This window comes from Brassica napus, chromosome C4 (assembly GCF_020379485.1).
Source record: "Brassica napus cultivar Da-Ae chromosome C4, Da-Ae, whole genome shotgun sequence".
NCBI classification, from domain to species: domain Eukaryota; kingdom Viridiplantae; phylum Streptophyta; class Magnoliopsida; order Brassicales; family Brassicaceae; genus Brassica; species Brassica napus.
This window is the reverse complement of record NC_063447.1, coordinates 34,986,824-35,002,874: the sequence shown is the minus strand read 5'-3', so window position 1 is coordinate 35,002,874 and position 16,051 is coordinate 34,986,824. Positions and strand designations below refer to the sequence as shown.

General features: G+C 44.0%; 1 pseudogene; it reads right to left on the bottom strand.

The window, feature by feature from the left end:
* Positions 1-5,163: 5,163 nt before the first annotated feature.
* On the bottom strand, positions 5,164-7,607 carry LOC106428968 (annotated as a pseudogene).
* Between the last annotated feature and the right edge of the window lie 8,444 nt (positions 7,608-16,051).

Below are 16,051 nucleotides of genomic sequence, written 5' to 3'. Positions count from 1 at the left end.
GTTCTTTTTTTCGGTTGTTGTATTATAAATTCAAAACTTTTTTATATAAAAAATGTTTTCGTATTGATTTTTATTTTAAATTATAATTTTATTAATAAATTAAATAATTTTAATTATATTTTAAATTCTGTAAAATAAAAAACGAAGTAAATTCGTAGCTAAATTACGACTTATTTACGTGGAAAGTTTACGAGGAAATGACAAGGAAGGTTAAACGAGTATTTTACGAGGAAATACTTTCTAAGTATTTACGTGAATTTTACGAGGAAATACTTTGAGATATATACGTGTAATTTATGAGGAACTCCTTTCGAGGTATTTACGAGGAAACATAGCGACCTCCTTACGTGGAACGATTACGTGGTCTTTACGACGAAATGATATATTTTGTCTTTACGACGAAATGTTTTCCTCGCTAAGTTACGACGAATTGGCGAGGAAATATGCGTTACGACGAACGAGTAACGACGAAATGTGTTTCCTCGCTAATTCCTCGTAAAGCCACTTTTACGACGAATTAGCGAGGAATACCGCCGTCGTTAATCTCATGTTTTCTTGTAGTGCAAAGATTTTTTTCGTTTATCTTCCCCACAGTCGGCGCCAAAATGTAGAACCTAAAATCTACACTAAGTATTTGATAGTGATCGGGGTTTGATCTAGGGAAGAAAAATGATGTAGGCAACGATATCTTTAGAACACAACGATGTTAAACAGTTTCCAGTAGGTAAAAATAGACTTTATTGATGAATAAGATCGAATACAATGAGTTGAACCAGATCGAGTGATAAAAACGAGAACCGTAAAGAAAAGAGTCTAAGATCGGGAGGAAACAAGGTCGATGTTAGTGTGTAGCTCTCTCTAGGGTTTTCAACGTGTCCTTCTTCATGTCTCTTCTCCTTTCTTTATAGTAAGTCGACTTCGTGATCTCCGTAACTGCTCTGCGATCTCCGGGACTACTCTGCGATCTCCGGGACCTCGACTCCTTCGCTTTCGAGCTCGATTGCTTGCTATGGGCTTCGGTTCCTTTAGGCCCATAACTTTGATCGCGGCCCATTAACGTTTTGACCGAAATTGGATCCAACAGAAGGCGCTTGGGAGACCGGAAGCATCATCGACCCTAAAACCACCATCACCGGAGCTACATAACGTCGAATTGCCTTCTCTCTCTCTATATATATATATATATATATATATGTTTTAGGTGAAAGCAGAAATGGAGATTTAGGGTTGCGGGTCTTCAAAACCCCGCGTGTTAACCTGTAGCCCATCCCGCTTTCGACCCGTCCCGTTTTCGACTCGTCCCGCTTTCGACCCGTCCCGCTTTGAACCCGTCTCACGAGGCCCGCAATTTTGCGGGCTTACCAAATGGAATCCCAATCCCGCCCCGCATCAAGCTTTTACGGACCAGGCCCGCGGTCCAGGTCCTTGATTGCCATCCCTAATCCGGAACGGTGAGGTAGAGAGACAAGTGATCTTTAATATAGTTTATACCTCTGGGATAAATTTGAACGGACCTGAAAAGACAAAAACATATTCAACTACACGCTTATTTTAGTTGTGCATGTATAATATAATCATTTTATCATCAAGAAGACGATCTCTTTTTGGAATTAACCTTAAGACACAACAAAAAAGGATAAGAAACAGCTTAATTTATAAACATAATATGTTAATAACAAGTTACTTACTGAGTGTAGAGGATGCTATCATAACTAAAAACCAATATTGAAGCTTTGTCTTTACCATTCACAGCCACCGAAGAAGAATGTTTGATGCGGCTATCCAAATAGAGGTTCCCGTAGTTAGGCGTAGTCCGACTACTCGGAGTGGAGCCAGGGCCATAAGACTCGGTTTCTCTAAAGCTGTCCAACAAATCCTTGATCAAGAAGTTCAAACCAGTCAGGAAGAGTTACTGATTGAAGAGATGATCCAATTGAAGATTCAAGATCAAGCCGGTTCAAGATCAAGCCGGCCCAATCCAATTCAAATCACTCGCCCAGAACCGAACCGGCCTAACCATCTCTACATGTGATCTCGGTTCAGGCCCTGTCCCAATCCCAGCCGGTTCTGAGTAATCCGCCTCATTCCATTTAAGGTAAGCAGGTAAGATTTCATTTATGATTTCTAACCGGTTTATTGTTTTTGGTTTGTGTTGGTTCTTTCTTTTAATTTAAATTGCATGAACTTATGGACAAATTGTTTAAGTCCTTTTATTTATTTGAGTCCAATAATTCAAGGCCACTTGTTTAGCCTTTGCTTTATTTGTCAAAGAAGAGTCGGCCCATTCTTGTCTAGGCCTTGTCGATTTTTAGAGTCCAAGAGAGTCCATGTTGCTTTCCTTCGAAGTCCCCTAGAAGGGCATAGCTGCAGGGTATTTAATCCCCACTATATGCAGCCTTGTATTTTTTTTTAGTCTTATGAAATATATGAGTCAGTTTGCCCCTAGCGAAGAAACCCTTTTTCTCTCTAGTTCTGCGTGAGAAGCCAGCCTAGAAAGAGCCTTGAATCTTATCAAGTTTTCATCACCAAACTTGTGGCGATTCTTCACTCCATCCCATCCGCTGATCCAGCTTGAGAGAGACATCAGTCCAGCAAGCCAGATCCCATCTTCACGCCATCTCCATCCACTGTTCTTGTTGAGAGACACACGTCCAACAACTTGAATCCATCAACCATCTCTATCCTTATCATATTTTGTTTCATTTGCATCATATAGTTCTAGATCGGCCATTTAATCTAAAAACCCATAAAAAATCATATCTGCTTTTGTTCTTCATTTATCATTTAGTTTACTTTCAGTTCCTCATTTTAATCCATAAAAACTCATAAAAATAACTCTCTCTTGTTTCAGGATCAAACCGGCCGATTCCCTCTCCATCGCATCCGCTTGGCCGCCCCTTGTCCATCCGTTCGTCCTGTCCAGTCCGATCTCTTGAACCTCAGTCTAGCCATTTGAGTAGTCTGAATCCCAGCCTGTAACAATGTTGGAGATTCCATCACATCTTCGAGCTTGATCTCAAACGTGAAACTTCCCTTCTTTTTAACTTCCATATCTCTCCAAAGCACTTTTTCTTTTCTTACGCTTTACTACTTAGGGCAATCGGGCAAGAGACTATCTCACAAACTCGTATATCTATATAAAACGCTTTTCATAACCCTAATTCAAAAGTAATAGGGAGGAATACATAAGTGGATCACCTGATTGTATTAGTATATTCGTTGATATTGTGATACTGTTCTGATGATATTGTTTTGTTGGAAACAAATAGATAATAATCTTTTTCTGGCTTATCTCTTTTTAATATATTTATTTAAGCACTTGCTTTTATCCGAATGGCCCAAAATACTCAATATTATATCCGAGTTAGATCTGTGAATTTTCCCTCGACCCGAACCGGAACCACCCGAAAATACAAGTTTGGATCCGGGTCCGTGTGTACTGGGTATAATAATTTTGGACCCGCGGGTCTCAGTTCGGGTCCGGGTCCTACCTGAGACCCGATCCGGTACCCAAAATACTCAAAACTTCTAGTATATATATTGGGTATATTTGGGTGTTTGGATATATTTTTGGTATTACAGATATATTTTATAAGTTTCGGTTCGGGTTTCGAGTATAGTTTTTGTTTTCAGGTAAAATTGTATATTTTCAAAAATATATTCAGGTATTTAAATAAATTTTGGTATTTTTAGATCTTTGGGTCAGACTTCGAGTAAAAAATCGGGTATTTTTTGAGTTTTCGGGTATTTTGGGGGTACTAGGGTATTTTTTGGGCTTTTGGGTATTTTTCGGATTTTCGGGTCCAGTTCGGGTATTTCGGATCCTAAATACCCGAACCCAAAATATACCCAAAAATTATGTGTACTTTGCGGGTGTGTGAATTATAGACTCGAACCGACCTGAACCCGAACCAAAAATTTTAATTACCTAGTTGGGTCCAAATGTCTACCCAAAAAAACCCAAACCCGACAAGAAACGATCCGAACCCGACCCGAGGACCCGAAGACCCAAATACCCATGCCTAATCCGAATTACTCGAAATAATCAAACTAGAACCAGAATCAAATGGGAACCAAAATTTTCGAGTATTTTACGATTCTTACTTTTATATACGAACCGATCCAGACCCGAAATTACCCAAACCGATTTGAACCAAAAACTTGCCGTTTCCTATATGGATCCTCTAGCATATATCCAAACTACCTAATATCCGAAATACCCGACATGAGCCGAACAGATACATGAAATGCCCATGCCGAGTCGGCTATCCGCATATGCTGTGTCGGAGGAACCACAACTTGTGAGTCCAACGATCCATATCGCTACAAGTTTGAAACAACGACAATTAGGATAGTAACTTCGGTTTTCACGTCTTAAGTTCCTTTTTAGTCTTTTTAGGTGGAACGCGTTTGGTCTGGATGGAATTTTGATGGAGTTTTGAGGCAAAAAGCTAGGAACATAGTTGTTAAGAATTATCGACTATTTGATTGTTTAATTACTTAAACACAAAAAAAAAGAAAATGATTTCTGATCTCGAATCGGTACGTCTCGGGTGGTGACTGTTTTTCACAACTTCCACTATCAATCAAAGGGGTTTACACAAGGCTCTAAACACTTTTCTTGTATAAAACATGACACCATACTAATTAAGAACACAACAAAAAATAAGAAAGATAAAAAAATCTATCCTTCGAATACATGACTCGAACAATGTCTTTTTCACCTTAGTTTCTTTTACTCCCAATCTTTTTTTTAGCAACTCTCTTTATTCTTATTCTTATGTTCTAGGGTTTCCAGGATGCTTACCTACGGTTGCGACGTAGGATCCTAATGTCGTATGGATTATGTAAATATCCTTTTCCTTATTTGTGTTAAGATTCTTCTCTTGACTCCTTTGTTACGAATATCAGTGTCCGTATGTATCACATGTGATTGGGCTTTGTCCCAACCTGAGTCACAATGGAATAACACAGACCCAAAGCCCATATCCCCTCACAAGAGTAAAACAAATCGACATTTTTGAACCCCAAATCAATCGATCCTATCACCCAAAATTTCACCAGATCGACTGATGAGGCACTAAAGATCGACCGTTCCACATTCAGGTCGATAACGATTAGTCGCAAGCCAATCACCGATTTGCATAATTAAACAATCACCAATTGCATAATTCTTCATCTATAATTTTTATTTAGGACTTACCACATAAAAGAGATTTAATCTTCAGCTTTGAAATAAACGAGAAAAAAAATTGACAAATTTTCGGGAGAATTAGTTAGGGCTTAATTTCAGCTTCTTGTTCGGCTTGGTTTTGAGAGTTGATACAGTCTGCTCCAACCATAAAACTTTAGCAGCAGAAGCAGCAGATTTGATTTTCTCCTTGTTCAGTTCAGCTTTAAGATTCTTGTTGTGTTGCTCAAGTTCTTGGATACGGGAAGCATCAGCTGTTTTCTTCCTTTCCAAGTAAATCACATCAAGCTTTTCCTTCAGCCAGTCTAGCTTGAACCCTGTCTGTGTTAGATCGACCAACTCGGTGCGGGTGTTGCTTAGCTCAGTCTCGGAGAAGCTATGTGGAGGCTTGTCCAGTTTCTCGATGAGCTTGAGGAGGAGATTCATGTATGTTGTCTTCACCAAGTGGCTCTTTGGTCTGAAATTCAAAGCAGTGTCCGGGTGCCTCACGAAAATCCAACTTACTTGAAAAGCCTGTCAAGCAAGAACTTCTTATAACTAATCGAAAAAGAAAGGAATAAACAGCAACAATAAGCATTCGCATAATCACACCTGAGAATAAAGAACGTGGAAACCACCAACATCCATAGTCTCGTTCCCAGTTACTTCTGCGCCATGGAAACCACCAACATCCATAGTCTCGTTCCCAGTTACTTCTGCGCCATGGAAACCACCAACATCCATAGTCTCGTTCCCAGTTACTACAACTTCAAGTATTTGGACTTGGACTTTAACTATCAGTTTGTTCTTCTCCATGAACCCTTTTTCTTGAAGCTTTTTAATAGTCAAGGCCTTAACAATACCCCATCCCGGGACCTGAGCGCAGAACACTTGGCACAATTCTGTAAGACCAAAACAGAGAGATTAGATTAAATTTCTTCAGCATTATCATATATATGAATTTTTTAGAAAAGTTCTTAGTAAATGTTTATGGCACTTAAAATCTTGGATCCGACCTTGTGTCTAATAGTTAACTTACCAGTTGATTTGTAGAATTCTTTGCCGGATTGATTCAACAGAACAAAGGAAAATTTAGCTCGCCTTTTCCATCCAAGCTGTAATGATCCATAATTCGCAACATAGAGGTATAGCGCCAAGTGATCTTCAATACCATTTCCTTTTGGGATAAACGTTTGCATACCTGAATCATTATAAAATGTAGAAATAGATCTTACCGTTTCTTTTTTAATCTGGGCAACGAGTAAAATATCAAAAACACATGTGAAATAATTCATTTACCATTGGCAGACTCCACTTGAGAATGTTGGGGATGAAATCACAGCTTCCTTCTCTAAGAAGTTATCAATCTCAAATGTGAAACTCGTCGGCTTATGATCCTCCATTTATCTACAAAAACACTTTATTTTTCTTAGCCTTTTTGTACCTCGAAACATCAGGTAAGTTGTACTAGAAACCGACAGTACTTTTACAAATTTATAAATTATAACTAAGATATTATTCAAAACTCACTAAGCTGACGAAAGCAAAGATTAAAAATACATGAGGAAGTTCTAGTCTTGTTAGTCGAAGGGCAGCATCAGGTTCCAAAGTAAATAAACATATATGAGCAAATGACTAACTCTCCAAACCAATATTCTCATATGTTATAATTAACACCCATTAGTTTTAGCATTTTTGTGTACTATCTCTAAAGAGCTAAACTGAAAACTCACCCAATGCAACTAAACAAAATTTTGAAATCTAATTCAAATTGAACGAAGAAAGGAAGCAACAATTAATTTGCTAAATCAACACAGTTTGTTTTAAGCCTCGGTCTACGAAACTTATCAATACTCACCACACGTAACATACACAGATCAAAGTTAAAAACAACTAAAACAACAAAAGAAAAGAGGATCTAACCTTACCAGATCACTAAAAAAATAACGCGGGTGAAAACCAAATCGAAAGCGAAAACAAAAAAAGAACACCTCAGGGAAACAAAAACAAACGACGCACCACGTAGCTCCTATTGTTATTCAAAGAATCTGATATCTAAACCGAAGGAGAGATGCAAAAACCCCACTACGAATCTCCAAAGTTTGAACCACCTCAGCGAGAGAGTAGAGAAGAAAAGAATTAGAGTTTAGGTTAATAATGTACCGAGATTGGTGGTTTTGACCAATTCCTTTCTTTGTTTATATTATTTTAGCAAATAAAAAATGACTTGCTTTATTTCCTGGATTTTAGGAAGAAAGTAACTCACGTTCTTTTCCCTTAATTCATGTAAGCTACTTGTCACGGCCCGTTTTAACCCAAAACGTCCATGAGGACAACCAAAGATCGGGTCGGGCCAAAGGTGAATCCAGCCCACTCCACTAAGTATTTTCTTAAGCTTTAAGTCTTTTGTAAAATATCTTAGATATGGAGAAGTGTAGAGAAGTGTAGAAAAATGTAGAAGGTTGTGGAACACTTGAGAAGAAGTTTCACAACCGTTAGATCGGTTTGATCTGAACCGTTCGTTGAGGAAGAGAAAGTGTATATAAAGGGGATCACCCCTCACTTGTAAAGACACCAAGTTTTAATAAGAAAAACACTTCTACAAACTCTCTCTCTCTAAAAAACGTCCATACTCTCTCTAAGTGCTGAGCAAGTTGTCCGAAAGGCTGACTTAGCAAACCACAAGGGTGAAAGTTGCTAAGGCCGCACGTCCTGATTGCTGCGAAGAAATCAGTCCGTGACAGTTGGTATCAGAGCCGAGGTACGATCCAGACAAGGGGAGACTCTTGCCGAGTGGAGAAAATGGCTAAGGGAGATAAACAAAAAGAAGGGAGCTCACAGTCCGGCGTGGAGGAGCGTGGAAGGGAGTCCACGGCCACACGTGCTGGCACCCAGCGGGAAAAGAGTGTTTCTCGTGAGGCTCTGGGTGTGGCTGTGGGCGAGATGGGTGAGAAGCTCGAGAGGGTCGAGCATACCGTCACTGAGCTGGAGAGTGTTGTGTTCGGTGGGCTTGAGGAAGTCAAGCAAAATGCTGCCGACTTGGACTCTCGGTTCATTCGGCTCGAGGAGCTGGTGACGGGATCCATGCAGGCTTTGCGTGATGACATCGAGGGGATGAAGGCACGCTTTACTGCGATGGAGGAAGACATCACGCTGGTCAAGAGGGCAAGCGCAAACGCTGAAGCCGTTGGCGGAACCAATTTTGGTAAGGTTGAACTTCCGAAACCAAACCGGTTCAACGGTGTGCGGGACGCCAAGGAGGTCGAGAATTTCCTTTGGCAGATGGAGATATACTTCGACAATCTCAACGTGGTGGCTGAGAATGCGAAGGTGAAGGCTGCGACGTCCTACCTGTCGGACACAGCCATGCTATGGTGGCGAAGGAAACATTCCGAGATCGAGCAAGGAACATGCCGGATCGATACTTGGGATGATTTCAAGAAAGAGTTGAAGCGGCAGTTCTACCCGGAGAACGTCGTGTATGAGGCTCGCAAGAAGTTGAGGGAACTTCGACAGCGTGGCTCGATCCGGGACTATGTGAAGGAATTCACAACGCTCATGCTTCAGATTCCGAACATGACCGCGGAGGATCTTGTGTTCTACTTCACTGATGGACTGCAATCTTGGGCCAAGCAAGAGTTGCAGCGTCGGGGAGTCAAGACGGTGGACGAAGCCATCGCGGTGGCCGAGTCGCTAGTTGACTTCCGTACCTCTGGTCCGTCCGAGTCCTCGAAGAAGAAGGAGCAGGTCGTGGCCAAAGGTGGGGGAGCAAAACGGGATACTGCCCGACCATCCAACTCAAGGAGTTTTGAGAAGGGTGCTCGTCGGGAAGACTTCGAGGCAAGGAAAAAGTCCTTCGTTCCGAAGGGAGGATGCTTTGTGTGCAAGGGGCCACATGCAATGAAGGACTGCCCGAAGATGGGGTCGTTATCGGCTATCATGGAGTGTCGGGACACCGAGACTCCAGAAGAGGAACCAGGGAAGATGGGGTCGTTGCAACTTCTCAACGCCCTGAAGTCTAACCCGGTAGTGAAGCCGACGGGTAAAGGGCTCATGTACGTTGAAGCTCGGATCAACGATAAGCCGACCCGAGTGATGGTGGACACGGGCGCCACTCACAACTTCATGGCGATAGACGAAGCTGTGAGACTTGGGGTCAAGTGGTCCAAGAAGTATGGTTGGATGAAGACGGTGAACGCAAAGGCTCAACCCGTCAATGGGGTAGCTCGAGGGGTCGGGATGAAGCTGGGAAGCTGGAGCGGCCCGGTGAACTTCTCAGTCATTCCCATGGATGACTTCAAAGTAGTCTTGGGAATGGACTTCATGAGACAAGTCTCAGCCATACCCATGCCTGCGTTGAGCTCGGTATGCATCCTCGAGAAGGGATCACCGTGCATGATTCCGGCCTTAGAAGAGAAAATCGAGGAGACGAGGCAACTATCGGCGATGCAGCTCACCAAGGGGGTGAAGAAGGGTGAACCCACGTTTTTGGCCATGATGAAGGTGGAGGATGAGCCCAATAACGTTGAGGACATCCCTCAAATCATCAAAACCGTCCTTGAGGAGAACAAGGACGTTATGCCGGCAAAGTTGCCAGAGAAGCTACCACCGAGGAGGGCGGTGGACCACCAGATCGAGTTGGAGCCAGGAGCCAAACCACCATCTATGGCGCCTTATAGAATGGCTCCATCCGAACTGGAAGAGTTACGGAAACAACTCGATGAGTTATTATCGACGGGGAAGCTGAGACCGTCGAAGGCACCTTATGGGGCCCCGGTTCTGTTCCAAAAGAAGCATGATGGCTCATTGAGGATGTGCGTGGACTACCGGGCCCTTAACAAGGTAACGATCAAGAACCGTTATCCCATTCCGCTGATTGCTGATCTATTCGATAGGCTTGGTGGGGCAAAAGTCTATACGAAGATGGACTTGCAGAAGGGTTACTACCAAGTCCGGATAGCGGAAGGGGACGAGCAGAAGACTGCGTGCATAACGCGGTATGGGTCGTTCGAGTGGCTGGTAATGCCATTCGGTCTTACGAACGCCCCCGCCACATTTTGCACCCTGATGAACCAGATCCTACAGCCCTACTTGGATCGGTTCGTGGTGGCATACTTGGACGATATCGTTATCTACAGCAACTCGATGGAGGAGCATGTGGAGCACTTGCAGACCGTATTTCGTGTTCTCCGCGAGAACGAGTTGTTTGTGAAGCGAGAGAAGTGTACTTTCGCCACCGAAGAAGTTCAGTTCCTTGGCCATGTTATCGGCCATGGAAAGCTGAAGATGGATGAACCGAAGGTCAAAGCAATTATGGAGTGGGAGGCCCCGACCAAGGTAACGGAGTTGCGATCTTTCCTTGGTCTGGTCAACTACTATCGTCGGTTCATCGAGGGGTATTCAAGAAAGGCGGCACCACTGACGGACCTTCTCAAGAAAGGGAAGACATGGGACTGGTCCGAACCGTGCCAAGAAGCCTTCGAGGGACTAAAGACCGCAGTAAGCCAAGAACCTGTCCTTGCCTTACCTGACTTCAGCCTCCCTTTCGAGTTACACACGGATGCCTCCGACTTTGCCATCGGGGGAGTGCTGATGCAAAATGGACATCCAATTGCCTTTGAAAGCCGTAAGCTTAATGAGACTGAACGGCGGTACACGGTTCAAGAGAAAGAGATGACTGCGATAGTCCACTGTATGCGAGTTTGGAGACACTATCTTCTTGGGGCACATTTCTCGGTCAAGACGGACAACGTGGCGACGAGTTACTTCCAGACCCAGAAGAAGTTGTCCCCAAAACAAGCAAGATGGCAAGACTTCCTGGCTGAGTTCGATTACACTTTGGAGTATAAGCCAGGAAAGGTGAATGTGGTGGCCGATGCACTAAGTCGGAAGGCAGAGCTGGCAGTGATGAGCCAAGTCGAGGGGACCATTATGGCTCGAATCCGAGAGGGGCTGGAACGTGATCCAGTCGCTAGGGAGCTGGTGAAGCTATCCAACGAGGGGAAGGTGCATCGATTTTGGGTAGAAGATGGGTTACTCTACACCAAAGATCGAAGACTTTATGTGCCTAAGTGGGAAAGTCTTCGACGAGATATCATTCGGGAGTGCCATGATACGCGATGGGCGGGCCATCCGGGACAGAAAAGAACGATGGCACTTGTCGAAGCGGGATACTATTGGCCACGGATGAGGGATACCGTGGAGCTTTATGTGAAAACTTGTCTAGTCTGCCAACAAGACAAGTCGGAAAACAAGCAGCCCGCGGGATTGTTACAGCCACTACCCATCCCGGAGCGACCATGGGACTCGGTCTCGCTTGATTTCATCAGTGCGTTACCTAAGTCCGAAGGGTTTGGATCCATCCTGGTAATTGTGGATCGATTCTCTAAATATGGGACGTTTGTGGCTTGTGATCGGGACTGCACTGCGGAAGAGGCAGCAAGGGCGTTCTTCAAGAACGTGGTAAAACTTTGGGGACTGCCTCGGAACATTGTAAGCGACCGAGATCCCCGGTTCACTGGGCGCTTATGGACAGAACTGTTCAAAATACTTGGGACGGAACTGAGCTTCTCAACAAGCTTTCACCCGCAATCTGATGGGCAGACCGAAAGGGTGAATGCCTTACTTGAAAGTTATCTCCGTCACTTTGTAAGCGCCAACCAACGGGACTGGGCGAAGTTGCTGGACATAGCTCAGTTCTCTTACAATCTTCAACGCAGTGAGGCGACAGGACGGAGCCCGTTCGAGCTTGCAACGGGACAGCAGCCATTGACTCCGCACACCTTGGCCACGCCAAGGATTGAAGGGAAGAGTCCCGGAGCGTTCATAATGGCTAAACAGTGGGAAGAACATGCTGACCTTGCCCGAGCATGTTTGGAGAAATCCCGAAAACGGATGAAGAAATGGGCAGATGAGAAGAGACGGCCTTCGGAGTACTCAGTGGGCGACCTTGTACTTGTGAAATTACTTCCACAACAGTTCAAGGCATTCCGGAGCCTGCATAAGGGCTTAATCCGGAAGTACGAAGGACCGTTCGAGATAGTTGGGAAGGTGGGAAAGGTTTCCTACCGACTCGACCTACCGGATACACTTAAGATCCATCCGGTCTTTCATGTGAGCATGCTGAAACCATACCATGCTGATGAGGACGACCAAACCCGAAGGGTTTCGACTCGAGCGCCACCCGTGGTGACTAAGTCTTATGACAAGGAGATCGAAGAGGTTCTGGCGTCCAAGGAGGTAAGGAAACGGGGAGTCCCGAGACAGACCCATTTTCTCATCAAGTGGAAGGGACTTCCAGAGGCAGAAGCAACATGGGAACCGGAAGAAGACTTGTGGCAATTCCGGGACATGCTGAAGGCATACACGGTGACGAGGGCGTCACCGGCTTAGGTGGGGGAGGATGTCACGGCCCGTTTTAACCCAAAACGTCCATGAGGACAACCAAAGATCGGGTCGGGCCAAAGGTGAATCCAGCCCACTCCACTAAGTATTTTCTTAAGCTTTAAGTCTTTTGTAAAATATCTTAGATATGGAGAAGTGTAGAGAAGTGTAGAAAAGTGTAGAAGGTTGTGGAACACTTGAGAAGAAGTTTCACAACCGTTAGATCGGTTTGATCTGAACCGTTCGTTGAGGAAGAGAAAGTGTATATAAAGGGGATCACCCCTCACTTGTAAAGACACCAAGTTTTAATAAGAAAAACACTTCTACAAACTCTCTCTCTCTAAAAAACGTCCATACTCTCTCTAAGTGCTGAGCAAGTTGTCCGAAAGGCTGACTTAGCAAACCACAAGGGTGAAAGTTGCTAAGGCCGCACGTCCTGATTGCTGCGAAGAAATCAGTCCGTGACATACTGCTTCCTATTTTGTAGGAACTAATGTTCCGATTTCTTTGATTAAATCGACCCAAAGCCAAAAAAGATTTTATACCCAGATCTGAGATCCAAATCCTAAACTATGCAATTTGTTGCACAGATTATATGATGCAAGTTTTCGGGGGTTCTAGATATAAGCCCAACGACATCTAAAGTCCAACCTGATCGGCGCAGCTTTTCATCTATCAACGGTCAAGAACACGCAACAACCATGTCGTCGAAAGGTGTGCTTCGTACGGGACATACAGCCAAGGATCTACAGCTGCACAACCGGTTTGAAACCTTAGGATTGTGTGCTGTCACCTGCTGAGCTGTACCCTAGCTAGCCTCTGCTGTGTACTCAGTCCTTTCCTATATATTCATCTCTTATGTAATCTCAAAGGTTAAGTTGAAAACATCAATAAGAAAGTTATCTTCTTCATAAAGAAACCCTTTTATCACCAAGCTTTCATGGTATCAGAGCCATGGATGGCGATCCTTATACCTCTCCTTTAACTATCACACAGTGTGTCACTCTAAAGCTCAATGACTCAAACTATCTCTCTTGGAAGTTTCAGTTTGAGCAATTTCTTAATAGTCAATCTCTTCTTGGACACGTAACCGGAGCAACACCTCGACCTCCTCCGCTTCTCACTTTCCAGAATGGCAAAGAGACAACAGAGACTACAAATCCTTCTTACGCACAATGGGTCCGTACAGATCAATGTATCATGGCTTGGTTGGTCGGATCGCTTTCTGAAAACGTCATAAGCAGTGTTTATGGTCTCCGTTCCTCTCAAGAGCTATGGTACTTCCTTGCTCAGAAGTTCAATCGCGTCTCCCCAACAAGAAAGCTCGAGCTCCAGAGTCTCATCCAGACAACAAAGAAGGGTTCTCGTTCCCTTTCTGAATACCTCACCGAGATCAAGTCGATCTGCGACCAGCTAGACTCGATTGGTGCACCTCTGTCTGAGCCAGAGAAGATCTACGGCATTCTCTGTGGTCTTGGAAGAGAGTACGAGTCTATTGCAACTGTCATTGAGAGCTCAATGGATGTGTTTCCCGGTCCTAGCTATGAAGATGTGGTCTTTAAGCTCATTAGCTTCAATGACAAGTTAGCGACTTATGAAGCTCCGACAGAAGTCTCTCTCAACCAAGCCTTCTATACAAACAGAGGTGGTTACTCCTCACGTGGTAGAGGTCGTGGTGGTTCCCGTGGTCGTGGCAACTACTCAACACAAGGTCGTGGCTTTCATCAGCAAATCAGTCAGTCTTCAGGACGTGGATCATCCACTGCTCCTGACAGTCGACCAACATGCCAGATCTGCAATAAGTATGGACATCCAGCATACAAGTGTTACAAACGCTTCGATCACTCGTACCAAGCAGAGGAGTATCACACTGCTTTAGCTGCAATGCGAGACACTCAGTACAACTCTGGTCAAGACTGGTATGCAGACTCAGGCGCTACTGCTCACATCACCAACAACATCTCTCAGCTTCAGTCTTCTCAAGCATACACAGGAGCAGACACAGTGTTGGTTGGGAATGGAGAGTGTGTTCCCATAACCCACGTTGGTACTGCAATGTTGCCTTGTCTTCAAGGTAATCTCCCTCTTAACGATGTCCTTATCTGTCCTGCAATGACAAAGTCCTTACTGTCAGTTTCTAAACTCACAGCTGATTATCCTTGTCCAATTGAGTTCGATGCTGATAGTGTTATTGTGAAGGACAAACAGACAAAGCAACTTCTAACCAGAGGAGTTAGGCAGAAGGATTTGTACGTTTTGGAGAACCTGAAGTTCATGGCCTTCTATTCTCACAGACATCAGACTGCAAGTAGTGATGTTTGGCACATGAGGCTAGGTCATCCTCACCAAGAAATTCTCCGGCGTCTCGCAACAAATAAGGCCATAGCTATCAATAACCCCAGTCGTCATCTCTGTGAAGCGTGTCAGCTGGGCAAGTCTAGTCGTTTACCATTTTCTAGTTCTGATTTTGTAGCTTCCCGACCTTTAGAACGAGTTCATTGTGACCTCTGGGGCCTTCTCTAGTGGTTTCGACTCAGGGTTTTCGGTATTATGCAGTGTTTGTAGATCACTTCTCAAGATATACTTGGATGTACCCTTTGAGAATGAAATCAGACTTCTTTACTGCATTCTTAAGCTTCCAGAACTTAGTAGAATGACAACTAGACAGCAAAATTCAGGTGGAGAGTTTGTGAGTAAACAATTGAAAACTCAGTTTGTTTCATGTGGGATCAAACAACACCTTTCCTGTCCACATACGCCGCAGCAGAACGGTGTTGCAGAGTGCAAACATCGCTATGTCACTGAGCTTGGTCTATCTCTAATGTTTCAGACTAAAGTCCCTCATCAGCTCTGGGTTAAAGCCTTCTTAACAGTTACTTATCTTGGAAATTTAATGCCTTCATCAGTTCTACCAGAACACAAAAGCCCATACGAAATGCTTGTGGGAAAACCTCAAGTGTATTCATCTATGCGGGTGTTTGGAACCAGTTGCTATTCTTACCTTAGACCATATGGGAAGAAGAAGTTTGATCCAAAGAGTCTACATTGTGTCTTTGTGGGATACAGCGAGAAGCATAAAGGATATAGGTGCTTGCATCCACCATCTGCAAGAGTTTACATTAGTCGTCATGTTCTGTTTGAAGAAAATAATTTTCCCTACGAGAAGGAGTATCAGTCGTTTCTCACGTCTTTGGATACTCCTCTTCTGTCTACTTGGAGGTCTGGACATGCTCCAGAACCAACACCTTCTGTTGCTCCAACAAACCCTGAGGAGTTCATTCCTCCACCAAGACAACCTCAGCCTCCACCTCCTGCTTCTCCTGTCTCTACGGAATCTATCTTCTCTGATAATGATTTCCCTCCCATGCCTCCCTCACCTGTTTCTCCAGTTTCTCAGGTTGCTCCACCAGCTCAGTTCCATCCTATGGTGACAAGAGCCAAAGATGGCATCAGGAAACCAAATCCAAGATACGCTTTGGTCTCTGTCAAGTCTCCATA